General features: G+C 41.6%; 1 protein-coding gene across 4 annotated transcripts in view; it reads left to right on the forward strand.

The window, feature by feature from the left end:
• Nucleotides 1–27,758, forward strand: part of NCKAP5 (NCK associated protein 5) — a 1,120,879-nt gene that overhangs the window by 103,228 nt on the left and 989,893 nt on the right. Inside the window, exon 1 of one of the 4 annotated variants that reach the window (XM_051849621.2) lies at nt 7,887–10,842. The exons of the other annotated variants lie outside the window; for them this stretch is intronic. The gene's annotated coding sequence lies outside the window, so the exon portion shown is untranslated. Of the gene's footprint in view, nt 1–7,886; nt 10,843–27,758 lie in introns of those variants that run through there. 4 annotated transcript variants of the gene reach the window in all.

The raw sequence follows: 27,758 nt of genomic DNA on the forward strand, positions 1-27,758 counted from the left end.
TAGACTGATGCCCATATGGATGCTGGCACTGCAGGTGGCGGCTTTATCTGCTATACCACAGTGCCAGCCCCTCAGTTTACACTAGTTTTTTTTTTTTTTTTTTTTTTAAGGACTATTGGATCTATATTCATCAGGAATATTGGCTTATAGTTCTCTTTTATTGTGATGTCTCTGTCTGGCTTTGGCATAGGATAATGACTTCATACGATGAATTTGGAGCTGGTGGCACAGCTCACTAGGCTAATCCTCTGCCTGCAGTGCCAGTACCCCGGGTTTGAGTCCCGGTTGGGGTGCCAGATCTGTCCCGGTTGCCCCTCTTCCAGCCCAGCTCTCTGCTGTGGCCCGGGAAGGCAGTGGAGGATGGCCCAAGTGCTTGGGCCCTGCACCTGCATGGGAGACCAGGAGAAGCACCTGGCTCCTGGCTTCGGATCAGCGCAATGTGCCGGCCATAGTGGCCATTTGGGGGGTGAACCAACAGAAGGAAGACCTTTCTCTCTGTCTCTCTCTCTCACTGTCTAACTCTGCCTGTCAAAAAGAAAAAAGATGAATTTGGAAACCTTCCTTTCTTTTCAATTTTTGACAAAGCTTGGGAAATATAGGCATTAAAGTCTGATTCAATTCACCATAGAAGTCATCTGGTCATGGGCTTTTATTGGGTACTTTTTGATTACTGATTCAATATCCATACTGGTTATAAATCTGTTAAAGAATTTTTATTTCTTAAAGACTTAGTCTCAGGGGCTGATGCTGTGGCGCAGCGGGTTAACGCTCTGGCCTGAGGCGCTGGCGTCCCGTGTGGGCACCGGTTCAAGGCCTGGCTGCTCCACTCCCATCCAGCTCTCTGCTATGGCCTGGGAGGGCAGTGGAGGATAGCCCAAGTCCTTGGGCCCCTGCACCCATGTAGGAGACCTGGAGGAGGCTCCTGGCTTCTGGCTTCGGATTGGTGCAGCTCTGGCCATTGCGGCCATCTGGGGAGTGAACCATTGGATGGAAGACCTCTTTCTTTCTCTCTGCCTCTCCTCCCTCTGTGTAACTCTGACTTTCAAATAAATAAATAAATCTAAAAAAAAAAAAAAAAGACTTAGTCTCAGTAAGTTGTGCATTTCAAGAAATTTATCTATTTCACCTAGATTAATAAGTTTGTTAACATACAGTTGCTCATAGTAGTCTCATGTTCCTTTTTATGTCTATGGTTTCTTCTTTTGATTCTGATTTTATTTAATTCTTCTCTTCCTTTTCCTCCTCTTCCTCCTCCTCCTCCTCCTTCTTCTTCCACTTCCTTCTCCTTTCTTATTGTAGGTAAGGATTTGTCAATTTTCTTGACTTAAAAAAAAACCTCACTGTTTTTTGTGCTTTTTTTTCTGGTTTATTTTTGCTCTAATCTTTGTTATTTCCTCCATTCTGGTACCTTTGGACTTAGTTTTTCTTTTTCTAGTTCTGTTAAGTGTTAAGCTAGTACTTTGGTTTAGAAATGGTTTGAGTGTTCCTTAGAGGTTTCTGTGGTGAAATTCAATCCCTGTTGTGAGAAAATAAGAGGTGGAAATTTAATTCACTCTGCAGTTTAAAGGAGAGGCTTTGGAAAGTGGTTAGGATTAGCTAAGGTCATTAGGGTGGAGCTGCAAGGATTGAATTCTGGAGACTTTATAAGAAAAGAGGAAAAGACCAAATAGACATGCTTACACATGTGTGCTCATTGTCTCTTCCTGTGTGATGCTCTGCCAGCAAGACTGACCTTGCATCTTTAGAATTGTAAACCAAAATAAGCCTTTTCTCTATAATTTACCCAATCTGTGGTATTGTATTATTAGCAAAAGAAAATGGACTATGGCGGGTTGACTATTTGAGATCTTTCTTCTTTTTTAATATAAGCATTTATGACTATGAACTTTCCTCTTTGTATTGCTTTTACTTCATGCTGTGTTTCAGTAGTTTCTGTTTTCATTTCATCTGTCTTGAGGTTTTTAATTTTCCTGTTTGATATCTTCTTGGGCTCCCTGGCTGTTGAAGAGTATGTTTTTTAATTTCCATTTATTTGAGAATTTTTCATTTTTTCTTCTATTAATTTCTAGTTTCATTCAATTGTGATGAGAAAAAGATATTTACTATGATTTCAATCTTCTTATATTTTTTAAAACTTGACATGATTACATGATCTATCCTGAATAAGTGACCATGTGCACTTGAGAAGGATCTGGAATCTACAGATGTTGTTTGGAACTTGTGGGGCATGTCCATTCGGTCCACTTGGTTTACAGTGTTATTTCAGTCCCCTTTAACTCCCTTTAGCACTCTTTTATGCCAATTTTAGTAATAGTAAACTTCTTTGGCTTTTGTTTATTCAAGAAACTTTATCTTTCCTTCACTTTTGAAGGAGTTTTACCAGATATTTTATTCTTGGTTGAAAGTTTTTTTTTTTAAGATTTATTTATTTATTTCAAAGTCAGAGTTACACACATACACACACACACACACACACATAGAGAGAGAGAGAGAGAGAGAGAGAGGTCTTCCATCTGCTGGTTCACTCCCCAGATGACCACAATGGCCAGAGCTGTGCTGATCCGAAGCCAGGAACCAGGAGTTTCTTCCAGGTCTCCACACAGATGCAGGGGCCCAAGGACTTGGGCCATCTTCTACTGCTTTCCCAGGCCATAGCAGAGAGCTGGATCGGAAGTGGAGCTGCCAGTACTTCAACCGGCGTCCATATGAGATGCTGGCACTGCAGGCAGTGGCTTTACCCGCAATGCCACAGTATCGGCCCCATTAACTTTTATTACTTTGAAACCACCACCCCTGACCCTTCTGACCTGACAATTAAAAATCCACTTTTAGTCTTAGGGAAATTCTCTTGTATGTGATAAGCAATATTTTTGTTACTGTTTTCAAAAGTCTCTCTTTGTATTTTAACTTTTGACAGTTTGATGTTATCATGGATTTATTTTTACTGATCTTCTGGAAATAAGATATTATAAATATTTTCAAATTATTTATACTTTATTTCTGCAAAATTATTTATTGGCACTTTAATCTGTATTAACTTACCTGTGCCATTCCTGAGTTTATATTTCTATACTTTTGGATAGAATGATTTGTTCATGTATAATTTATTCTAATTTTTTGAATAATTTTAGTCATTTAAAGATCTGTATTTCCCTTGGAGTACAGGTTTGACTATATCTTAGAAGTTTTTGATACTATGTGCACTATCATAATTTTATATTATTCTATAATTTGTCATTATCTTTCATTTGAGCATTTAGGAGAATTGTTTTAGGTTTCCAAATGTTTGCTTGCTACTATTTTATAATTTATTTTCAGTTTTCTTACTGATATCAGGAAATAATGCTTATCTTTTGCTTTGCCAGTTATAATTTTTAACATTGATTTGCTAAATGATCAGCTTTGCTAATGTTTCATGAGGAGCAGAAAAGAAAGCATAGTATTTTTATATGTCAGAGAATTAAATGCAAAAAATATGTAAAATTGCATATAAACATAAAATCAATGTATATATCAGTCACTAATATTTAGATCCCATTTGTCATCTTAATTTCTTTTATTCCTTTTTAAATGCCATTCGATGCTTTGAGAACAAAAAGCAGTGTAGTAACGTTCATTCTCTTAATAATTATGTAAAGTTTTCCTTGATTTTGTTATTTTTTTAATACTTTAAAGCAAAATTATCTGAATCATAACTAATAATGACTATTTTAACTTGTTGCTACTACTACTAATAATAATACAAACACTAAAGACAATCACCAGTTTTTGAGTATATAAAAGGTCTTCAGCTTGGTATTTTATGTGAATTCTCTTATTTAACACTTATAACAACTCTGTAAGAAAGATGATGTATTTATCACATTCAGTGACTAATCCAGTGAGTTTTTATGCTTCATTAAAAAACACACAAACAATTTTTTCTTGTAGATAATGCTTCTGGACTTTGGAACTACTTCTTTAATGTTAATATTTTTTATTGTTTGCAGTCTGATATATCAGTGTCATATTTTAATATTTAGCTTTTAAAAAGATTTATTTTTATTTATTTATTTGACAGGCAGGTTGACAGATATGGAGAGACAGAGTGAAAAGTCTTCTGTTTTTTTACTCTCCAAATCCCCACAATAGCCAGATCCAGGCCAGGTTGAAGACAGGAACCAAGAACTCCATCCTGGTCTCCTACATGGGTAGCAGGATCCCAAGCAGTTGGACGATCATCCACTGCCTTCCCAGGTACATTATCAGGAAGTTGGATCAGAAATGGAGCAGCTGTGACTTGAACCAGTACTCCCTTGGTGCAAGCCGGTGGCTTAACCTCCTATACCATGGCACCAGCCCCCAGTATTCAACTTGCAAATCACTTAACATGGTTTAAATATATAGTTGGTGTGCTACATTAAAAAAATTTTGTAATAAGCAAGTATTTTGGACACACCTTATTTATTTATTTATTTTGTTAGAAAAGTTCTTTAATCAATATAAATTTATACATTGACATGTATGGCTTAACTAGAATAAATCTGTCCAAGTTAAAACAGTTATGGAGCAAAACAGGTATATATAATATAACAGCAGAGTTTCCTCCAAACAATGGGTCCTAGATTCTCTTCTAAGACCTCTCAACTGCATAAGTGGATTCTAAAAATGTGTATTTTGGGGCTGGCATTGTGATGTAGCAGCTAAAGCCACTGCCTGTGAAGGAGGCACCCCAAAAGAGTACAGTTCAAGATCTAGCTGCTCCACTTCCGATCTAGCTCCCTGCTAATAAACCTGGGAAGGCAGAAGAAGATAGTCCAAGTGCTTGGGCCCCTGCCACCCATATGTAATACCTGGGTGGATCTCCAGGCTCCTGGTTTGGATTGGCTCAGCCCTGGCAGTTGTGGCCATTTGAGGAGTGAACCAGCAGATGGAAGATATTTCTCTCTGTTTCCCTATGTCTCTCTAACTCTGCCTTTCAGGTAAATAAATATTTTTTAAAAATGTGTATTTCTGGCCGGCACCGTAGCTTAATAGGCTAATCCTCCACCTGCAGCGTCGGCACACCGGGTTCTAGTCCCAGTTGCCCCTCTTCCAGGCCAGCTCTCTGCTGTGGCCCGGGAGTGCAGTGGAGGATAGCCCAAGTGCTTGGGCCCTGCACCTGCATGGGAGACCAGGAGAAGCACCTGGCTCCTGGCTGCGGATCGGCGCGGTGCACCGCCGCAGCATGCCACCACAGCGGCCATTGGAGGGTGAACCAACGGCCAAGGAAGACCTTTCTCTGTCTCTCTCTCACTGTCTACTCTGCCTGTCAAAAAAAACCAAAAAAAAAAAAAAAAAAACCAAAAAAAAAAAGAATATCAAACAAATCCTTAATCCAATAAATATAAGTAGGTTAAACACCTCCGACAACTATCTCACATTGAATTAGAAAATCCAATTATATGCATTCTAGAAGAAATACACATTTTTTTTTTTTTTTGACAGGCAGAGTGGACAGTGAGAGAGAGAGAGAGAGAGAGAGAGAAAGGTCTTCCTTTGCCGTTGGATCACCCTCCAATGGCCGCCGCGGCTGGCGCGCTGCAGCCGGCGCACCGTGCTGATCCGAAGCTAGGAGCCAGGTGCTTCTCCTGGTCTCCCATGGGGTGGAGGGCCCAAGGACTTGGGCCATCCTGCACTGCACTCCCGGGCCATAGCAGAGAGCTGGCCTGGAAGAGGGGCAACCGGGACAGAATCCGGCGCCCCGACCAGGACTAGAACCCGGTGTGCTGGCGCCGCAAGGCTGAGGATTAGCCTATTGAGCCATGGCGCCGGCCGATATTCTTTTTTTTTTAAGATTCATTTTATTTCTTTGAAAGACAGTTATAGAGAGGTGTAGAGACAGAGAGAGGTCTTCCATCCGCTGGTTCACTCCCCAGATGGCTGCAATGGCTGGAGCTACACCTATCCAAAGCCAGAGGCCAAGAGCTTCCTCCGGGTCTCCCACATGGGTGCAGGGGTCCAAGGATTTGGGCCATCTTCTACTGCTTTCCCAGGCCATAGTAGAGAGCTGGATTGGAAGAGTTGCACACAGAACTAGAACCGGTGTCCTTATGGGATGCCGGCACTTCAGGCCAGGGCTTTAACCCTCTGCACCACAGTGCCAACCTAAGATATTCTTTTGATACTTAATGTTTTGTAATTTTTTGTTGCCTTTAAATTTTCTATTACTTTTGCTGTTGCCATTGGATTTTTTAGATAAAACATACATACAAAATACATACACATTGTTTTGGAGAGTGTACATCTTGTTTTTATTCCACTTTTGGTTGACACCCATCTTGTTCTATAGCTGAGTGCAGTCACACTGTACATTATATTCATGGTCAAGGATTTCTTATTTTGTTTATCATCTCATTTGAAATAATTTTTCTTTTGAAAGTAAGACATACTTCTTACGTATTTTAGTCTCCTTCATTTGTTAATCTTTTCTGATCATAGAACAGAAGGTAAATGATATAAAATGTGTTGATTATCAGTCATGTACACTGTACTGAACTTTGCATGTTTGAAGAACAAAGAAAAATATAAAATAGTGTCTTTTCCTGTTTTTAAGAAGCTTAGGCTGGCGCCATGGCTCAATAGGCTAATCTTCCACCTGCGGCATCGGCACACCGGGTTCTAGTCCCGGTCGGGGCGCCGGCTTCTGTCCCCGTTGCCCCTCTTCCAGTCCAGTTCTCTGCTGTGGCCCGGGAGTGCAGTGGAGGATGGCCCAAGTGCTTGGGTCCTGCACCTACATGGGAAATCAGGAGAGGTGCCTGGCTCCTGGCTTTGGATCAGTGAGGTGCACCGACCAGCAGCGCACTGGCCGCAGTGGCCATTGGGGAGTGAACCAGCGGCAAAGGAAGACCTTTCTCCCTGTCTCTCTCTCTCACTGTCTAACTCTGCCTGTCAAAAAAAAAAAAAAAAAAAAAAAAGCCAAAAGTATAATTGGTAGGGGAACTAGATATATGTCTACATAAAGTTAAGTAACTCAAAGTTTCGAATATAACCCAACAGTGTATATAACTAAAGGTCAAATGGGAAATGTGCAAAATAAAAGTCATGAATTCAGAGACCAGGAATATTGTTTGGAATTGAAATGTGGAGAGAAATCTCTCCAAAAGAAGGAACCATTGCCAAGGTGAATGAACAGTGTGGTCAAAGGTATGTAGATGGCCATCTACGTGGCATGTTCATGAGACAGCAAGCAATAGTCAGATCAGAAGATCCATTGTGGGGAGCAACTGGGAGCAACTCGGACTAGACTGTTACTGGAATTAAGACTTATTCTATGCATCTGCTCTCCCACAATATGGCGCTGGGAGAGGAGTAAACAGCTTCTACGCAGCTGCCTCCAGTTCAACCAATAAACTGTAGGACTTGCTCCTGATTGGAGGAGAGCAGCATACTCGGCGTGTGGGTAGCAGAGTTGGGATTGGTGGAAGGACTATAAAGGAGGAGAGAGACAACATGCACCGGGAACATCTATCTGAAGGAACACCTGTGCAGCCCCCGAGAGAGCCGGCCGGCGGTGTGCCGCTCCCCCGTGGAAGTGGGGAAAGTGGCTAGGGGGAACCGCCCTTCCACGGAGGTGGAAGGGTCGGTAGCCAACCCGGGAAGAACCAGCAGCAAACCCGGGGAGGGCCGAGCAGACAAAAGAACAGCGCAGGGTCCTGTGTCGTTCCTCCACGAAGAGGGGGAGCGACAATCCATGGAGCTGGAAATGTTTATTAGGGTAGATAAATCATTATACAAGCATGTGTTAAATTCTCAGTTCCTGTGTTAATTTGAATTCTCCAGAGAAACAGCACTAATAGTGTGTTATATGTACCTAGAGAGAATGAGAGGGAGGAAGAGAAGAGGAGGGAAGAGGTGAACGGGGGGGTGGAGAGGAGAGAAAAGAGAGAAAAAATAGAAGAGTAGAGAAGAATGAGTATTTAGGGGCTGGCACTGTGGCACAGTGGGTTAATGCCCTGGCCTGAAGTGCCAGCATCCCATATTTGAGACCCGGTTTGAGACCTGGCTGCTCCACTTTCCATCCAGCTCTCTTTTATGGCCTGGGAAAGCAGTGGAGGATGGCCCAAGTCCTCGGGCCCCTGCACCCACATGGGAGACCAGGAAGAAGCTCCTTGCTCCTGGCATCGGATCAGCGCAGCTCTGGCCATTGTGGCCAATTGGGGAGTGAACCATAGGATGGAAGACCTCTCTCTCTCTCTCTCTCTCTTTTTCTGCCTCTCCTCTCTCTCTGTGTAACTCTGACTTTCAAATAAATAAATAAATCTTAAGGGAAAAAAAAGAAGAATGAGTATTTAAGAATTGGCTCCAGTGACTATAGAGGATAAGTCCCAAGATCTGCATCCAGCAAGCTGAAGACCTTGGAGAACCTATAGTCTAATTCCAGTCTGAGTCTGAAAGCAGGAAAATACTAATGTCCAGCTCAAAGACAGGCAGAGAGAGAAAATTCTCTCCTACTATTTTTCTTCTGTTTAGATTTTCAATGGATTGCATAAGGCCCAAGTAACCTGGGTGGCTTTACTCAGTTTATCAATATAAATGTTAGTTTTGTCACATCCAGAATAATGTTTAAACAACAAGTACTTCCTGCCTAACCATCACAGTCCCCAAAGGGCATACAGAGAACCCTTAACCAAGGTGTACAGGCTGAACATGTTGGAGAAGTTTTTGATGTGGAACTAGTACCAGAGTTGAGTGCTACAAGACTCACAGGAGTTCAACAGGTAAACATTTCACACAGGCTGAGGACGTTTGGAAAAAGTGTTTTATAGACAGAAGATGACAAGGCTTGTACTCTTATAGCTGAAAGAATAGATAGCACTTTCAAGAAATTATTTCGCTGTGGGTGGACCACAGAGTGTGAACAGGAGAATCAGGTGAGAAGAATGGAGGGAGGTAGGCTGGTCTGGGTCATGAAGACTTTGGGTAGCATATGGAGGCTTTTTAAAGGACAGAAGAGTTATAAGGAAAGTGGATTGTAAATAGAATTGTTAAAGGCAGGGAGGATGAGAGATTCTTGAATTAATTCAAGTGAAAGGTATCTTGCATTGACTAATGGAAGTGGGAGTCTATTTGGGAATGATCACTAAATTAGAAGCTGCAACCTAGATGTGAAATGGGTGGAGGGGTCTAGAAAGAGGAGAATTGAACATGATTCTTGGAATCCTGGCTTAGGGAAGTGGCTAAAATATGTTTACTATTATAATAAATACAGGCCAGGGAAGAGCTTTGGGGTAGAGTATGCTCATTTCAGATATTTAACATGCATGTGGCTTAAAAGTTTTCCTCCTCTTCATGATATTTTCCTACTAAGTTGAGAACAATGGAGCTTCAAATGTTGGCGTTGCTCTAAGATTTTCATGATGTATAAGATTGGTAAAATTACTAGGTCAATAAAATATGCATAAATGTACAGACTTGTTGATAAAACAAACTTTTCTGTAGCTACCAACTCTATAAATGGCCAGACAATTAACAATGATAAAGTTTGTTTCAGTAACAAAGCCTTCCAAAGAGAGGGAGATTTGGATGCCTTTCAACAAAATAAATTCCTTTCTTCTCACATGTCATGTAAACTGATGTCATTTCTCATTCCATAAAGGAAAAAAAAAAAAGAAAGAAAGATGAAACTTGCTCTGGTTTGCAGGGTTCCAATGATGGCATTCTTCCTCAAAGTCATCTAAAAAAAGACATTGTGAGCAAACTTGTGTTTCCTCTGCCAGAAATGCATGCCTGGCCATAATGCAAGCCTTTCATATTTGGCCATTTAGATAATGGCTTCTACATGAGCTTTCATAACATTTATTTACTGCTATAAATGATTGGACCAACTGCTGTTGGAAGCCAAGAATCCCATTCTTCCGCAGCTAGATTTCCCATTACATTATCTCAGCCTCACGAAGGTTGCTCAGAAAGCAGTGTATTCTGTAAGTATTTCAGGGTGCTGAGAAATGCTGTGGATATGTTGGTTTTGAATGTTTACAGTTCTCCTGCTTGTGAAACATAATAGCTTCACTCTATGAAGACCATGCTCTAGTTATAAATATTTCAACTTCCAAGTCCCAATTTTTTAGGGTGTATCAACCACATTTTCCTTCTCCTCCCATCTGGCTGACTGATTCACACTCTTCTGTGAATTGTTGCAGCAGAAAAACAGGCAAGGCTGCCAAATTTCTGGAAGACAAAGTTTTCTGTATGTTCACCTTGGTAAAATGCTAAGATAGGACTCAGGCTGCTATGCTAATGAGGGCTTAGCCAGGGTGGATGTGTGGATCATTCAGCAGAGAGAGACACCTTGCTGTAATAGATTTTCCATTTGCAAGCAGAGGTGATTGACAGTAGTCTGCCCCAAGAGTTTGAACTTGAAGTGACTGTACTTAGCAGAACTCTGACTTGTTGAAGCCAAGCCTTGCTACCCCCACCAGTCACTACGTGCTGAGGCAGCTGGGGGCAGTTTCAGGGGTGGGGGTGGTCCCCTTGGGTTGAGCTGGTTAGACTGGATGAACCACAATCTCTCAGAGCAGTCTCTCTGGGCCATGGCCTGAGGGTGGCTCCTGCCCTGGCAGGAGGCTGTGCCCACGTGCTTGCCTTCATCAGCTCCTGTTCTGTCAGTGCTGGGCACAGCCACACAGAAGTGGGGCACAACCATGGACAGAGCAGCTGGTGCCTGACTCTGGCCTGCTTCAGAAATCCTTCCAGAGATCCTCTGCTCTCTGTCCTTCTGCAGTGAACCAGGATTGTAGACCAACATCGAAGGACCCTATCTTTGGTACCCAGAAAACAGAACCAATTGCAGCTGTGAAAGAAGCCACTAGTTAATAGAGAAAGGTAAAAATAACATATCTCTTAAAACAAAATTAGAACTGTGTGTTTTCTCTTGTAATCTTATTACTGCCTGAAGGGAAAAATAAGTTCAGTAACACAGTGAAGAGAAAGAAAACAAATTAGCTAGTTTTGCTTCGCAAAAGAAGAGATGTAGCTTGTTGCTAACCTTTGCTGCTCTTGCAGCCTAAAAGCAAATCTCTGATGTCCATAAGAGCAGAGATGCACACTGTTGCAGAAGACCCCCGAATACCAGGTAACCCCTCAAAAATTCTATTTGACTCTATGGGATAATTGTCATTTTACCTATTTGTATGCATATTTGGTGAATGGGGATTAAAGAGAGAAGTAGAGCAATATCTTTGCTCTTTAAAAGGGCATAGAGAATGGGAGAGTCGTGTCCGTAAGAAATATTAGGTGTTCAGATAAAAGTATGGCATAGACTTTCAGGAAATCATCCAACCACCTTCATATCCTCCTAACAGCCATAGTGCTTAATTGTGGCATTATTTAGATTTGTTCATATTTGAAGTGCTGCTTTTGCTACAATCAACATGAATGAGTCAAAATTTTACTGATAGGTCATGAGAGAAAGAAGTTTACATAGGAGTATTTGTGTATTTTTGACATTTTGCATGGTTAATATAAAAAGTAGGTGAAGTGATATTGTGAATAGGACTTGTTCAGTATATAAAAATACAAAGTGAATTATTTACTGTACAGGAGTTTGCTTCATTGTTGAAAAGGAAATTGTTACAGGGCTCACCTCCCAAGGCCAGTGAAAATATGTTTACTAATAGCATCTCAGCTCTTTAGTATGACTTCAAACATTCCAGAAAATGTCTCCCTTCCTTGAAATCTCACTTGGGTAACCTTCAAAGGGCTGATGTCTCCCTGAACTAGCAGTGACATTCCCTCTGTCCCACCTGCACATGAATCTGCTCCTTCACGGGAGTGATTGGGACTAACTCTACTTGCTTATCTCATGTCCACTCATTTAAAATACTTATTAGGAAATTACAAGAAGAACTATAAAGAGTAATACAGTAAAGACCCACTCCCCAACAGTCATCCTAACAAATAAAATAGTACCTGTAATATTAATGCTCTGATGTATACCCCAGATTCATCTCACTTCCTTCCAATACCCAATGATACAGCTACTAGTTTGAATTTGGATGTGAAAATGATCATTTACATATCATTATTTATAGTGATACTAAGTATGTTTGCATGTTTTACAATGATATTAAGTATGTATCATGTCATGTTATTTTCCATGTTTTTAAATTTTGAAAACTGGTGTAATATAACATGTATTTGTGACTTGGTATCTCAGTCTCTTTGTTCATTATCATGCTGTTGAGATTTATCCACAATAATAGTTGTTCTATTATAGTTTTTTTTTTTTTTTTTTTTTTTTTAAATTTTTGACAGGCAGAGTGGACAGTGAGAGAGAGAGACAGAGAGAGAAAGGTCTTCCTTTTGCCTTTGGTTCACCCTCCAATGGCCGCCGCTGCAGCCGGCGCACCGCGCTGATCCGATGGCAGGAGCCAGGTGCTTTTTCCTGGTCTCCCACGGGGTGCAGGGCCCAAGCACCTGGGCCATCCTCCACTGCACTCCCTGGCCATAGCAGAGAGCTGGCCTGGAAGAGGGGCAACCGGGACAGAATCCGGCGCCCCAACCGGGACTAGAACCCAGTGTGCCGGCGCCGCAAGGTGGAGGATTAGCCTAGTGAGCCACGGCGCCGGCTCAGTTGTTCTATTATAGTAAATACTACAGTTTATTTCTACCCTTTCTTGGGCATTTGGTTGTTTTGTAACTAACTTGTCAATGGTTCCAGGCAGAAATGAGCATTATCACTCGGTGCAAGCAATGATTCATGGCAGGAAAGGGGTCCTAGGTGGTCTCTCAGCTCCTTTCTGGAGGTTTGAGTTTAAGTGCATTTGAATGCAGTGCTGGGCTGGCCTCCTGCAGAGAGGTTTCACCAGTGGGGTGTTCTCACTTGTTTCTCTTCCTTTTTGCCCACTGAACAGGAGAATCTTGCAGATCTTGGGGGACAATGAGAGGTTGAATGGTCTGAGAGTGAAGTGTGAGTTGTTAGCAGATGCTGGAAACATAAACTGCCCAACATGTGGAGGTTTGGGAGACCATAAGAAGTGCAACCATTTCTCCTGGGATGAAATATTTAATCCTAGTAGCTTTTTTTTTTTTTGGGCAATTTAGAGACTGTTCTGTATTGTCACTTGTCACCACAAATAATTTTTTTTTCCCAAATAATGCTGACATATTCACAACTCCTTGTGTACATGCGCAGGAGTTTTTAAGGGTGTACATACAGGAGTACAGTTGCTGAATTGTAGGGATAAAACTTATTAAAGTTACTAAAAGTTATTGTTGGCAAATAATTGAATTGCTTTGTACTCAAATCAGTAATATGTAAGACTTCCCATTGTTCCCCATCATCTCCAATTATTGGTATTATCCAAATTTAATTAAGTTTTGAAAATCTAGTATGTGGTATGAGATGGTACCTCAGAGAGGTGTTTTTATTATGATTTAGATACATTTTATTTTGTGACTGCTGGTCATTTATGTTTATTCTTTTTTGAATTACTTTTTTTAATTCTTTCTATTGGATTGTTGTTTTTTTCTGACTATAAGTTTTCTATATTCTTGCAACAATTGCATATTGAAAGGATTTCTCCCACTCTGTGTTTATTGTGCTTGTTTGTTGCTTTTTTAAAATGATTTATTCATTTATTTGAAAGTCAGAGTTATAGATAGAGAGACAGACAGAAATCTTCCATTTGCTGATTTTCTCTCCAGATGGCCACAATGGCCTGGGCTGGGGCAGGCCTGGGCCAGGCCAAAGCCAGGAGCCAGGAGCTTCTTCCAGGTCACTCACATGGGTGGTGGGCCCAAGTGCTTGGGCCTTCTTCCACTGCTTTTCCCAGGCTGTTAGCAGGAAGCTGGCTCAAAAGTGGAGCAACTGAGACCCGAACTGGCTCCCATAAAGGATGCCAGCATCACAGGCAATGGCTTCGCCCAGCAATAGCATTTTTATTCTTAATTTCTGTGAGTTTTGTTTTAATTCATTTTTCTCTATTTTAAAGTATATTCTTGGGGCTGGTGCTTCGCATAGCTGGTGAGGCCGCTGCTTGCAGTACCAGCATCCTATGTGGGCACCAGTTCAAGTCCTGGCTGCTCTGCTTCTGATCCTGCTCTCTGCTATGGCCTGGGAAAGGAGAAGATGGCCCAAGTTCTTGGGCCCCTACACCCATGTGGGAGACCTAAAACAGTCTCCTGGCTCTTGGATTTGGATTGGCGCAATTCCAGCCATTGTGGTCATCTGGGGAGTGGGCCAATGGATGGAGGACCTCTTTCTGTCTCTTTGCCTCTGCCTCTCTGTAACTCTGCCTTTCAAATGGATAAATCAACCTTTTAAAAAAATAGTCTGTTCTCTTACTAGCTACATTTAAAATTCTGTATGCATATAAAACTTATTAAATATTGCTTCCCTTATGAAAAAAATCTCTTATAATTTCTATATTGTTGTGCGGTATCTTAGTTCTAGTTCTATCTTGTTTTGTATTTCCCTAATTTAACACTATCATTGATTAATGGTGCTAATACTTCATTAGATTTACCTATAGGCTTAGCAATTTCTTAATATTCATTTCAGAGTTTCTGAAACTATTCTTTAATAAAATATTCATGGTAAGCACTAAAATTTTTGCTTGTAGGAAGATATGCTTCTTTGACATCATTCTTGGAATTTAGCTAAATATGAAATAATAAGTTGAAAATGTTCTCTTATGGCTTTTGAGAGATTTTCTGTTGCTCTCATTATTTGTCAGTGTCATTCAAATACATATCTTTGAAAGTGCTTTCTCTCTGGCTGCTTTTGAGATCATACATTTTTCTTTGGAGTATATGTAGTGATGCTATCAAATGTTTAGATGTGGATAAAAGCAAAATTTGAAGCAGAATTTTTGTGCATCCTGAATGTAAGTGTCTATGGTTTTCTTTTTTGATGGTTTCCATCAAGGACATTTTATTCATTAAATTTTCAATTATTAGTCCTTCTGGAATTCTAATTCATTTGTGTCAATTTCATTTTATTTTCTCTTTCTATTAAAGATCTTACATATTTTTATTTTATTGGTTCTATTTGCTACATTCTATCATCTTTTCAAAATCTATCAATCTCTTTCAGTTTATTAATTCTATCTTCCATATTATACCCAATTTGGTTCTAAAAATTTCCCATTGAAATTTTAATTTTATAATTCTGTTCTGATTTGATTTCAGTGATTATATTTTAATTTGTATAAGTACAATTTGGAATTTGATTCTTTTTTTTGATATTTCTTGAAAAGCAATTTTTAGGGTTATAAATTTAGATATTTATTTGAAATAAATAATGTATTTAATTGGTTTGACATTTTAAAAATTTTTTAAATTTATATAAAGGGGAAAATTTCATGTATGATATATACAGATTTAAGAACATAGTGATGTGTTCCACCTTGCCCTTCCTCCCTTCCTCCCTCACTCCCACCTTCCCTCCTTCCTTGTTTTTATTTTAATTTTTGCAAGCCATACTTTCAGTTTACTTTATAAAAACAAGCTTAACCCTCCACTAAATAAAGAATTCTAATACACTGATGTTGGAAATGTAAACTAGTGCAACCATTATGGAAGACAGTATGGAGATTCCTCAGAAACCTGAAAATAAATCTACAATGTGACCCAGTCATTCCACTCCTGGGAATTTATCCACAGGAATGAAATTAGCATCTGAAAGAGTTATCTGTACCCCCTTGTTTATAGCAGCTCAACTCACAATAGCTAAGTTAGGGAATCAACCCAGATGTCCATCAACTGATGACTGGATAAAGAAAATTTCATACATATACATGATAGAATACTACTTAGCTTTAAGAAATAATGAAATTTTGTCATTTGCAACAAAATGGATGAAACTGAAGATCATTATGCTTGGTGAAATAAGCCAGTCTCCAAAAGGCAAATATCATATGTTTTCCCTGATTTGTGGTGATATATAGAGTACAACAAAGTAATGTATATGGACAAAATTGAAATTCTGAGATTTTATTATTGTTTATATCCCTTGTCTATACTCCTGAGGAAGAGTGGTTTTTCTACTTAATATTTGTTGAAAAGCAATGTTTTACTGTTAATGTTTCATTGTTTCTTGAAAATACCAATATACCAAGTCATAAAAAGTTTACAACTGTGGTTTTTATTTTTATAAACTCATTCTTCTGCTTCTTTAGGTATGATTTTGAGTTGAGAACTCATATTTGACTCTTGAGAGTCTGTGTGGATGTTTATTACTTTGCTCTTGCTTTTGCCTGACCTGCTAACAAATTAGGCTAGTGTATGATTAGTGTTTTAGTTGTCATTTCCCAAATTCTGATGTTTGTATACACTCCAGCTCCAGATTCTCATGGAATAAGACTGTGTTTTAAAATTCGTGATGGTGGGAGAAGGATGGGAGCATAAGTTTGATAGATTTAAGAAATAAAAATATATATTATCAATTAAATTTGATTTTAAGATAAACAAGATATATATAAAATATGTCCCATGAAATATTTGTTCTGGATTGTAACTAGATACTGATGCCTGGGGGATGGAGAGATTGTTTTTCTAAGCAGAAACAAGCCAATTCCTATATACTTTCATAGTATCTTCCTTTGTAGATGAGAAGAGTAGAGTTTTCATTTTAGTGTGTTCCCCCCCCCCCCCCAGTAGGCCACCCTTTCATGGAACATATAGTCTTTTTTTATTTTTATTTATTTATTTATTTATTTATTTTACAGGCAGAGTGGACCGTGAGAGAGAGAGACAGAGAGAAAGGTCTTCCTTTTTGCCGTTGGTTCACCCTCCAATGGCCGCCGCGGCTGGTGCGCTGCGGCCGGCGCACCGTGCTGATCCAAAGCCAGGAGCCAGGTACTTCTGGTTTCCCATGGGGTGCAGGGCCCAAGCACTTGGGCCATCCTCCACTGCACTCCCGGGCCACAGCAGAGAGCTGGCCTGGAAGAGGGGCAACCTGGACAGAATCTGGCGCCCCAACTGGGACTAGAACCCGGTGTGCCGGCACCGCTAGGTGGAGGATTAGCCTATTGAGCCGTGGCGCTGACCGAACATATAGTCTTTAAAGGGCTTGGATTTTTGTATCTAAGTTTCAACTTTTCACCTATGGAGGCTTTGTGTCATGTTGGCCTACTGGTCCTAGGTCCCTGGGATCGGAAAATTCCATCTGAGTCTCTGATGATACAGCGTTTTCTTTCCTCTCTGGTTTTGGTTTTCTCCTTCTTTTTTATTTATTTATTTTTTTGGTTGGGTCTTTCTTAAAGATTTATTTATTCATTTATTTGAAAGGCATAGTGTGAGAGGAGAGAGGAAGAGGGGGAGGGAAAGAAGGAAGGGGAGAGGGAGGGAGAGAAGGAAGGGGAGAGGGAGGGAGAGAAGGAAGGGGAGAGGGAGGGAGATAGTTTTTCCATCTGCTGGTTTTCTTCTCAAATAGTTGCAACATCAGGGCTGGGCCAGATAGAAGCCAGGAGCCAGGAACTCCACCCATGTCTCCCACTTGGGTGGCAGGCACCTGAGCACTTGAGGCATCAGTCACTACCTTTCCGGGTGCATTAGCAGGAAGCTGAATCAGAAGCAGAGCCACCAGAACTTGAACAGGCATGCTGATTTGGGTTGCTTGTGTTGCAAGTGGCAGCTTAACTTAATATGCCACAAAGCATGCCCATGGTTGTTTTTTTTTTTTTTTTTTTTTTTTTTTTTTTGACAGGCAGAGTGGACAGTGAGAGAGAGAGAGACAGAGAGAAAGGTCTTCCTTTGCTGTTGGTTCACCCTCCAATGGCCGCCGCGGCTGGCGTGCTGCGACCGGCGCACCGCGCCGATCTGATGGCAGGAGCCAGGTGCTTCTCCTGGTCTCCCATGGGGTGCAGGGCCCAAGCACTTGGGCCATCCTCCACTGCACTCCCTGGCCACGGCAGAGAGCTGGCCTGGAAGAGGGGCAACCGGGACAGAATCCGGTGTCCCGACTGGGACTAGAACCCGGTGTGCCGGTGCCGCAAGGCAGAGGATTAGCCTAGTGAGCCGCGGCGCCGGCCCCATGGTTGGGTTTTTATTTGCTAGGATTATCTCCTGCTTTTCAAGTGAGATATACCTTTAAAAAGGGGTGTTTGCTGTGTGTGTGTTTTTTTTTTTTTTTGTTTTTTGTTTTTTTTTGTTGTTGTTGTTAGTTATAATGCTTGAAATAGAACACTTCCATTCATTCTTTAACCAAATGAAGCAAATCCCTCTCCCAACCTTTGATCTAAAATTCAGCCAGGGATGCATTGCATCTGAATCCGATTGCTGCTTCTCTAGGGTAGCCTACTTTTTTATTAAGGTTTATTTATTTATTTATTTGAAAGTCAGAGTTACACAGAGAGAGAAGGAGAGGCAGAGAGAGAGAGAGAGGGAGAGTGAGAGAGAGGTCTTCCATCTGCTGGTTCACTCCCCAATTGGCCTCAACTGCTGGAACTGTCCTGATCCGAAGCCAGGAACCAGAAGCTTCCTCCAGGTCTTCCTGGACTTGGGCCATCTTCCACCGCTTTCCCAGGCCATAGCAGAGAGCTGGATCAGAAGTGGAGCAGCGGAGTCTCAAACTGGTGCCCATTTAGGATGCTGGCACTGCAGGTGGCAGCTTTACCCGCTACGCCACAGCGCCAGCCCCTAAAGTAGCCTACTTTGAAATTTTGCTTTCTTTGCTGAATTTTCTCTTCCACCAATATCTACTACTCCAGGATTTTTTTTTCACCTTTGCTCTACTTCTCTCGCCAGCCATTTTCATTCTTCTTTGATGTTGATTCTTTGGTATAACCATGCTTCTTGGATAGTCAATATACTACTAAGCAGATGTCCTATCTATAAACTCCACAGGTTGGTTTTTATACTGTTTTCTGTGGTCATCTTTTTAAAAAACAAAAAAACAGACCTTATGATTATTCTTGCACTTGGAAATCTTTGATAGCTTTTCATTGTCAAAATATATAATCTTAGCATTGAAATTCCTTGTAACATGACTGTCAACCACTCCTCCCTCCTTCAACTTCTTCAGCTGTCACACTCTCCACTGTGTTCCTTCTGCCCAGGCACAGCACTGCACCCTGCTTCTTGGACCATAATACAACTTTTCTTCTTTCTGTCTTTGTTCTTGGATCTGGGATAGATGCTGTCCACTCACTGCCTGTACAGTCAGCCCTTGTTGTTCATGAATCTGCCTCCCATTTCAACCACAGATAGAAAATACATTTTTTAAAAAGGCACAGACTTATTCCCCTCTTGTCATTACAGCCTAAACAAACTTGATACAACAGTATGTACATAGCGCTTTCATTGTATTAGGTATTAAAAAAAATCAAATGGCTTAAAGTATAATTTTGCATAGGTTATTTGCAAATACTATGTTACTTAATAAAGGACACTTGAGCATCTCAGAATTTGGATGTCTGTGGGGATCCTGGAGCCAGTCTCCATGAATACTGAGAGATGACTGCATATCTAAATAACCTTCCATCTTCAAGATTGGGCTCAGATTTCAACTTGGTAAAGGTCTGTCCCATTCCCATTTCCAGCTGGCTGCTTACTCATTCACTTTTATTTGTTTTTCATATAACACATTTATTTTGTATTTTTTATAGATTTATTTATTTGAAAGAGTTACAGAGTGCGGCGGGCGCCACGGCTCAATAGGCTAATCCTCCGCCTGCGCGCCAGCATACCGGGTTCTAGTCCCGGTCGGGCGCCGGATTCTGTCCCGGTTGCCCCTCTTCCAGGCCAGCTCTCTGCTATGGCCCGGGAGTGCAGTGGAGGATGGCCCAAGTGCTTGGGCCCTGCACCCACATGGGAGACCAAGAGAAGCACCTGGTTCCTGGCTTCGGATCAGTGTGATGCGCCGGCCGCGGCTGCCATTGGAGGGTGAACCAACGGCAAAGGAAGACCTTTCTCTCTGTCTCTCTCTCTCACTGTCCACTCTGCCTGTCAGGAAAAAAAAAAAAAAAAAAAAAAAAGAGTTACAGAGAGGCAAAGGCAGAGGCAGAGAGAGAGATCCTCCATCCACTGGTTCACTCTCCAAATGGCCGCAATGGCCAGAGCTGGGTCGATCAGGAGCCAGGAGCTTCTTCCAGGTCTCCCACGTGGGTGCAGGGACCGAAGAACTTAGGCCATCTTCCACTGCTTTCTCAGGCCATAGCAGAGAGCAGGATCAGAAGTGGAGCAGCTGGGTCTCGAACCAGCACCTATATGGGATGCTGGCAGTGCAGCTGGCGGCTTTACCCACTATGCCACAGCACCAGCCCCTATTTTGTACTTTTTAATAATAGTTATTTCTCTTTCTCTCCCTCTCTATTTCATGCTCATTGCAAACTTTTAGCTTTTATCTTATTATTCCAGTTCTGAACACAACACTGTATATTTGGTAGCTTTTTTGATTATTTAATTAAGTGCTTGTCGCTCCCCCTCTTCGTGGAGGAACGACACAGGACCCTGCGCTGTTCTTTCGTCTGCTCGGCCCTCCCCGGGTTTGCTGCTGGTTCTTCCCGGGTTGGCTACTATCCCTTCCACCTCCGTGGAAGGGCGGTTCCCCCTGGCCACATTCCCCACTTCCGCAGGGGAGCGGCACACCGCCGGCCGGCTCTCTCGGGGGCTGCACAGGTGTTCCCTTAGATGTTCCCCTTAGATGTTCCTTGTGCAGGCCGTCTCTCTCCTCCTTTATAGTCCTCCTCTGCCAATCCTAACTCGGCTGCCCACACGCCGAGTACGCTGCTCTCCAATCAGGAGCAAGTCCTACAGTTTATTGGCTGAACTGGAGGCAGCTGTGTAGAAACTGTTTTCTTCTCTCCCAGTGCCATATTGTGGGAGAGCAGATGCATAGAATAAGTCTTAATTCCAGTAACTTAGTCTAAGTCCGGGTTGCTCCCCACAGTGCTTGTGTTTAGTAGTAATGAGGACACATCATACAGGACTTAACAGTGTCATGCATGGTTTTGTTTAAAAGATGAAGATCAACTTGGAGAATTTGTTCAAGCTGCACAAACGTATGCATCTTCGTTTTCAAGTGGGAAGAGTGTTTCTCTTTACCTTTTGTATTATTAGGGGGACCCTTTTCTCTATTGGATGTTCTGGCAGACTGAGGGCTTTGAAACTGGGGGTTTCATGAATCTCATGAAAGGGTCCTTCCAGAAAACACCCAGTAATGTTTTTATGTTCTTTGAACTATCCTCATTCATTTTCTTGAAATCTCTCTTTTCCTGTACTCAAAATGGTCACTAAGCACAAGTAAAGTAGATGTAGGCAGCTTGTTTGTTCTAATACAGTGTGCTATTATATCAACTTTCAAGAATTTGTAATGCCTGTAAATTACCCCCTCCCTTTGTCTTTTTGTCTGTATGCATGCAGTTGTCAGATTTACAAAATAGAAATATGAGATATCCAGTTAAATTCAAATTTCATATAAAATTAATAACTTTTAGATTTATATCCTGATAGTTCAGGGCATTCTTATACTTTAGAAGCGTATGAAGGCCGGCTCTGTGACCTAGTGGGTAAAGCTGCCACCTGCAGTGCGGGCATCCCATATGGGTGCCGGTTCGAGTCCTGGCTGCTCCTCTTCTGATCCAACTCTCTGCTAAGGCCTGGGAAAGCAGTAGAAGATGGCCTAAGACCTTGGGGCCCTGAACCTGCATGGGAGACCTGGAAGAAGCTCCTGGCTCCTGGCTTCAGATTGGCACAGTTCTGGCTATTGTGGCAATTTGGAGAGTGAACCAGCAGATGGAAGATCTCTCTCTCTCTCTCTGCCTCTCCTTCTCTCTCTGTGTAACTCTGGTTTCAAATAAAAAAAATAAATCTTTAAAATAAAAGTATCTGAAATTCAAATGTAAGTTGGTGTCCTATGTACTTTCTAAGTTACTCAGTAATTTGAGAGAGAGGAAGGAAGGGAGGGAGAAAGAATTAGAGAGAGGTAGAGAGATATAGACTACACTGGCAGCTGGGAACTCAGTTCAGGTCTCTCATGAAGGTTGCAGGTTGAGCCATCACTGCGGTCTCCCAATGTCCACTTTATTAGGAAGCTGCAGTCAGCAGCTGGAATCAGCTACTTCAGTGGGGATATGGGCATCTGAACTGCTACATTTGATCTGACAATGCTTTGTCTATACCACTTCTGCTTCTGCTCTTTTTCATCAAAAGCCTCTAAAAAGTACACAAGAAGTTCCTACATTTAGAAATAAAGATTTCATAAGTGATTTTCCTAGGAAAGCTATCAAAATAAATCCCTTGGCTTGCAAATTGTTAAATGTAAAGAGGAAAACAACACAGCAACAGTGTGAGAAAGCAGTCCTGGAGTGGAAAACTGTGTCCACTTGCTCCAGTACCACATCATAGTGCTGATTTTTATTTTTCCAGTAGAGCCAATGTGTTGTGGCAGGCACATCTGGATGACACACATTCTGGAACACAGGAAAAGTGCCTGGGAGAAACCCGCCGCTGTGTGTATGTGTTGAGTTAAACAGCACTTTTGTTACGAGGGAGTGCAAAGGGGCCATGCACATTGTGCTGAAATGCAAGCTAATTGATGGACAGTATAATCACCACCTTAGTTAGCGCCCTGGGACTCTTCATTCTGGCAAGCTGTAAATTTAAATAGAAACCAAAAGGAGAGGACGTAGCCCACAGCTCTGTGTTCCATTACTTCATGCATGAAATATTCAGCGAATAAGAGAGGTTTAACAGATAACAGCCGGAGAGGTGCTGTACAAAAGCTAAGGTAAGGCTGAAGAGGCTGGTCAAAATCTCAGTCTTTCCATGCATGGGTAAGAATTCCTGTTTGAGGGATTAAGCTCCAGTTCTTTGTTAAAGATGAGGCAACCCACAATTGAGTGCTCAACAGCACAATGATCTCTTATCTTCGGCCCTGGCTATACATAGTGAGCTCCTAGAGATTCTGTCATTGGAGAGTAAAACAGATCTGTCCATGAGCCTGATCTATCAGGGTGTGTTCATCTTTTAAATGATTATGTAGTAAAATAAAAATGATATGAAGGTACACTTTTTATTTATTTTCAAAAAGATTTTATTTATTTGAAAAGCAGAGTTACAGAGCAATAGAGAGGTAGAAAGAGAGAGATCTTCCATTAGCTGTTTTACTTCCCCATTGGCTGTAACAGCTGGGGTCAAGCCAGGAGTCAAGAACTCCAATCTGGGTCTCTCACGTGAGTGCAGAGGCCCAAGCACTGGGGACAGCTTCTGCTAATTTCCCAGGTGCATTACAAGGAGCTATATCAAAAGTGAAGCAGCTGGGACTCGAACTGGTGCCCATGTGGGATGCAAGAGATGGCTTAACCCTTTGTGCCACAATGCTAGCCCTGAAGATAAACTTCTTAGTCGAACCAACTTGAGTTGAAGAAACAACTAAAGAAGGAGGGAAGGGGGGAAAGAAAAAGAAAAGAAGGAAGAAGGGAAGGAAGGAAGGAAGGAAGGAAGGAAGGAAGGAAGGAAGGAAGGAAGGAAGGAAGGAAGGAAGGAAGGAAGGAAGGAGTAGAGAGGGAGGGAGGGAGGAAGGGAGGGAGGGGAGAAGGAAGGAAGGAAGGAGGAGGGAAGTTTCATTCACTTCCTATAATTGTATTTATGAACTACATGGACTCTGTTCTTTGTATTGGTACCACAATACAATAACAGAACATTTCTGAGCCTCAATTGATTCATCTATAAAATTGGGGCGAGTATCTTAGGGCTGAGATACAGATTAATTAGGCTTGTTAGGTGCAGATTGCCTATTAACTGCTTTATAAAAGTAGCTTAATTCCTCCTTACGTGTGCGCTTTCTTACATTTAGTCTTTGGCCTGAGCCACAGCCTGGGAGCGTCATGTCTTCCCAATGTTAAACATTTCCAGGTTGCATTTCTGGCTCTTCTGACATGCTTGTGTTTTCAGGGTACACTACCAAAGAGGTAGCATGTTTGCCCTAGGTTAGAAATGGAGGGTTTTCCTCTCCCACGCCGACTCCAGTCAGCAAGTGCTGGCTGCCTGCCGTAATGCGACACAGCTGCTTGGGAATTGGCACAAGTGTGCCATAGTTGACTGACAAAGGCTCCCATTGCATTGGAGAGGATGTGGGGGTGTCTATACTAGGTAACTTTCTCCTTGGTCAGGCTGTGATGTCAGGAGCATGATGTCCTCTCTTTGAATCTTCTATTCCAATTTTGGGCCATCTTCCCCAAGTTCATGAGTGTGCAAACTGGCAGTGGGAAAGAGAAAATGAAGGATTCACTCATTCATTTCCAAAATGAATTAGGGACTTGCCATCTTTCCCTTCTAAGTAGTGCCGTGAAGGAAAAGACAGGTGTTCTGGGCATCTCCAGGATGCAGGTTGGTGGTCCTCAGGCCACACGCGGCTGCTGTGAAGCTGCCATATGTGGGAAGGTTACAGGAAGAAAGGAGATTCTCCTCAGAACCATCTGTCAATCCTGTTGCAGTCCTCACCTCTGAAGACTTCAAAGTTCAAGGAATCTTGCCTTATACATGATGTTATTTTAAAAGTTTTATGGAGTGCTTGGAATGGGTACATTCTGTATTGAAGTGCCTAGATTCAGGGCCCAGCTGCACTCCCAATTCCAGCTTTCTTCTGATGTGCACACTGGGAGGTAGTGGTGACAGCTCATGTAGTTGAGTCCCTGCCACCCATATGGGAGAGCTAGATTGAGTTCCAGGCTCCTGACTTCAACTTGGCCCAGCCCTGTCCTTTCTGTGGTGGGTATCTGGAGAGTGAACCAGCAGATGGGAGATCTCTCTCCCTGACTCTGTCTCTCTCTTTCTGTGTGTGTATCTTTCTCTGTCATTCTGCCTTTTATATAAGAAAAAATTTAAAATATTCTGCTATATTCAGGGGTCATGTGGATGAAATGATTTCTTAGTTTCCAGGAAAGGCCAAACACCACCAAATAGCTTCTCTGCTTTGGGCTGTTGACCAACTCATCCCTCACTACCAGCACAGGTCTGTAATTTAGACCTGTATTAAGATGTAAGTTTTCCTGAAAGGACCTAAGGGAAGAGAGTAAAAAAGACTAAAGCAAAAAGAAAGGGAAGTTATGTTACCGTGAATATAAAATGTAGACTTTTCAGGGGAGGGAGATGAGACATGAGTGATGGGGAAGTTTCATTTCTTCACACACCTGGAGATGACACAAAAAGAAGACCATTTCACATGTTCAGAAAGCAGCATTTGTCCTGATTATTATTGTAATGTTTAGTGGATGTCAAAATATTTTGTAACAGAAAAAGTTTATAGAAATGCCAACTGCTATGATTATTAAGAAACATTTTCCTCATGAAGACTGTTTATTTTTCATTAATACCAAGATAGAACTAAAGTTAAAGTTGTGATAATAGTAGTTAAGTAATATTTATCTAGCTCTACCTCTTATTAAAGAGTTGTAACATTCACTCAGTTATTCATTTATTCTTTGAGTAAGTATCCAAATAATATGTAAATTGCAACTTATCCTAATTTTTCTTAATTCTCTTTCAGCTGACAGGTTTCTCTCTCTCGCTTTCTCTCTTTTTTTCCCTTGCAATGTACTTTTCTTGAAAAAAATAGTTGCTTATCCTATAAAGTGTTTTACACTTTCGATTCTTCTCATTGAATCCTGTGGTGTTGTTTAAGTTGTTTTCTCTTTCCCTGTATTTCTTTGACTTGATATTGAGATATAGAAGTTTAATCAGATTCAGCTTCAGTCTTGGGGAAACATTTTTTAGATGATGGATATTATGCTACATTTCTATTAGGATGCACAAGTTCTTTGGGGGACTATATTGGTCTGTTTTGTATTGCTACAACAGAATACCACAGAGTGAGTAATTTATAATAAAGATTTCTTGGTTGACAGTTCTGGAGGTTGGAAAGTCCAAGATCAACCTGCTGCATCTGATGAAGGCCTTCTTGGTGCTTCATAATGTGGCAGAAGGAGAGATAGAGAGAAAGAGAGAGAGAGAGAGAGAGAGAGAGAGAGAGAGAATAAGAAGGGTGCTTATGTTGCCCTTCCATAACATTGATTTCACCAATGAAGGAGGAGCCCTACAGGTCCCACCTCTTAATACTATTATAATAGACATTGAATTAGTGCTGGAGAGGACAAATTTTCCAACCAGAACAGGGGATGATAGTAGTCATAATTGTTACCTAGATTCTTTGGAACTGGATGATAGTATTGTAATTTAATCCCTCAACCTCATTTATTAATGAAATACTTCTATAACAGGTAACTTTCTCTCACCCAGTATCTACCCACAAGGCAATTTGTAAAGGAAAAGGTTGATTCTTTGCTTTTGTTTAATGGTTTTAGAAATGATGTGTTAAGGCCGGCGCCGCGGCTCGCTAGGCTAATCCTCCACCTTGCGGCACCGGCACACCGGGTTCTAGTCCCGGTCGGGGCGCCGGATTCTGCACCTGCATGGGAGATCAGGAGAAACACCTGGCTCCTGCCTTCAGATCAGCACGGCGGCCATTGGAGGGTGAACCCACGGCAAAGGAAGACCTTTCTCTCTGTCTCTCTCTCACTGTCCACTCTGCCTGTCAAAAAATAAAAAAAAAAAAAAAAGAAATGATGCGTTAGTTTATTAGCATCCCCCATGGTGATCAGTTTTCTTTTCCTTTTTAGTATTATTGTATGTTTAAACATTTTTGATATGTCTGCATTTGCTGTAGTTATCATTCGTATTGATGCTCTAAGTTATCTCATCTTTGGTCAGTAGGAGGCTCTTCAAGTAGCCTAATGACTCCTGCTGGCACAATTAGAGGTGTTTGAAGGCTTCCTTGCTTTTTAAAAAGTATGACAAAATACCTCACTGTAGGATCATTCATTTATTCAGGAAATCCCAGTTCCTTCTGGTATAAATTGATATTTGAAATTAATATTTGGAAGCCCAAATTAAGTTCCAAGTGACTCATTACTAGTGGGTTGGTCAATTGCTTCTTGACCTTTTTCTCATTCAAACCTGTGTGTGTGTAATCTTAAAGATAAAATATATCTTTTTTTCAAAAAAGATTTATTTATTTTAAAGAGTTACAAAGGAAGAGAGGGACACACAAACACACACATGCACACAGATCTTCCATCAGATGGTCCACTCCCCAGATGGTGGCAATAACTAGTTCTAGGTCAGGCTGAAGCGAGGGGCCAGGAGCTTCATCTGCATCACCCACATGGGTGGCAGGGGCCCAAACTCAAATAGCATCATGAGAGTGAAGCAAGGCAGATCAAATGAATAGTGCAGTAACTGGGGATGCTTCTATATACATTGTGAGACACTGTGTTGCTGTGTTGTAATAGTGAGCAATTGTGTTATAATTATTGCCAATTTGTTTACTGTTGCTTGGAGCCATTTAATCCTTTCAACTATGCTGCCAAAATTCTAGTGTCTGAAAGAATGCCTTGAACAAAAAAACACCAAAGGAGGAAGGGGGAGATGGAGTGTCACTGGTCTGCAGTGGTCTTTCTGCAGGAGCCTGGAGCTTGTGGTACATCTCACTGAGGTGCATTTTTAAGAGGAATTGAGGAATTCATGGGCAGAACCTCCTCCTAAAAGCTGAGGCAAGGAAGCCAGAACTTGTTTGAGTGACAGAAAATCACGCAAGAGGGCTACTTCAAAAGATTGTGAGCCGTGGCTCACTTGGGTAATCCTCCGCCTGCAGTGTTGGCATCCCATAAGGGCGCCGGGTTCTAGTCCTGGTTGCTCCTCTTAGAGTCCAGCTCTCTGCTGTGGCTCAGGAAGGCAGTGGAGGATGGCCCAAGTCCTTGGGCCCTGCACCCGCATGGAAGACCAGGAGGAAGCACCTG

The sequence above is a fragment of the Oryctolagus cuniculus genome, chromosome 3, assembly GCF_964237555.1.
Source record: "Oryctolagus cuniculus chromosome 3, mOryCun1.1, whole genome shotgun sequence".
In the NCBI taxonomy this organism is placed as follows: Eukaryota; Metazoa; Chordata; class Mammalia; order Lagomorpha; family Leporidae; genus Oryctolagus; species Oryctolagus cuniculus.